This window comes from Penaeus monodon, chromosome 33, assembly GCF_015228065.2.
Source record: "Penaeus monodon isolate SGIC_2016 chromosome 33, NSTDA_Pmon_1, whole genome shotgun sequence".
NCBI lineage: Eukaryota > Metazoa > Arthropoda > Malacostraca > Decapoda > Penaeidae > Penaeus > Penaeus monodon.
In genome coordinates, this window is record NC_051418.1 from 10,306,256 (window position 1) to 10,306,637 (window position 382).

Below are 382 nucleotides of genomic sequence, written 5' to 3' on the forward strand. Positions count from 1 at the left end.
TAATTATATAAAATATAAAAAAAAATGGTTGGTTGTTCTGATATAAAATTAAATATGGTTGGTTGTTCTGTATCACAAATAAAACTTGCAAAAACACATTTTGTGCTAACCTTTGTAACACTTAAAACTTGCAGAATTAAGTTTAAAAATATTTAAACAGTCAAAGCTAATGTTTAAAATAGTGAAAGAAATTCCTACTTGTCTTCTAATAATTACAAAAAGAATGCAGAAGATATACATATTCTCCAGGGATTATTTTTATCACAACAGGTATGATTCTATAATGATACCCTGTAGGCTGTAAACACACAAGGTCTGGCTTTTCACATCATGAAGAAATATTGGCATACTTCAGCTCGTTTTTACATCACGGGAACTGCAT

The 382-nt window shown here is 28.8% G+C and overlaps 1 protein-coding gene across 2 annotated transcripts in view; it reads right to left on the reverse strand.

The window, feature by feature from the left end:
• Window positions 1-382, reverse strand: part of LOC119593996 — a 20,440-nt gene that overhangs the window by 990 nt on the left and 19,068 nt on the right. The window contains exon 4 of one of the 2 annotated variants that reach the window (XM_037943023.1): window positions 64-376. The exons of the other annotated variant lie outside the window; for it this stretch is intronic. The gene's annotated coding sequence lies outside the window, so the exon portion shown is untranslated. Of the gene's footprint in view, window positions 1-63; window positions 377-382 lie in introns of those variants that run through there. 2 annotated transcript variants of the gene reach the window in all.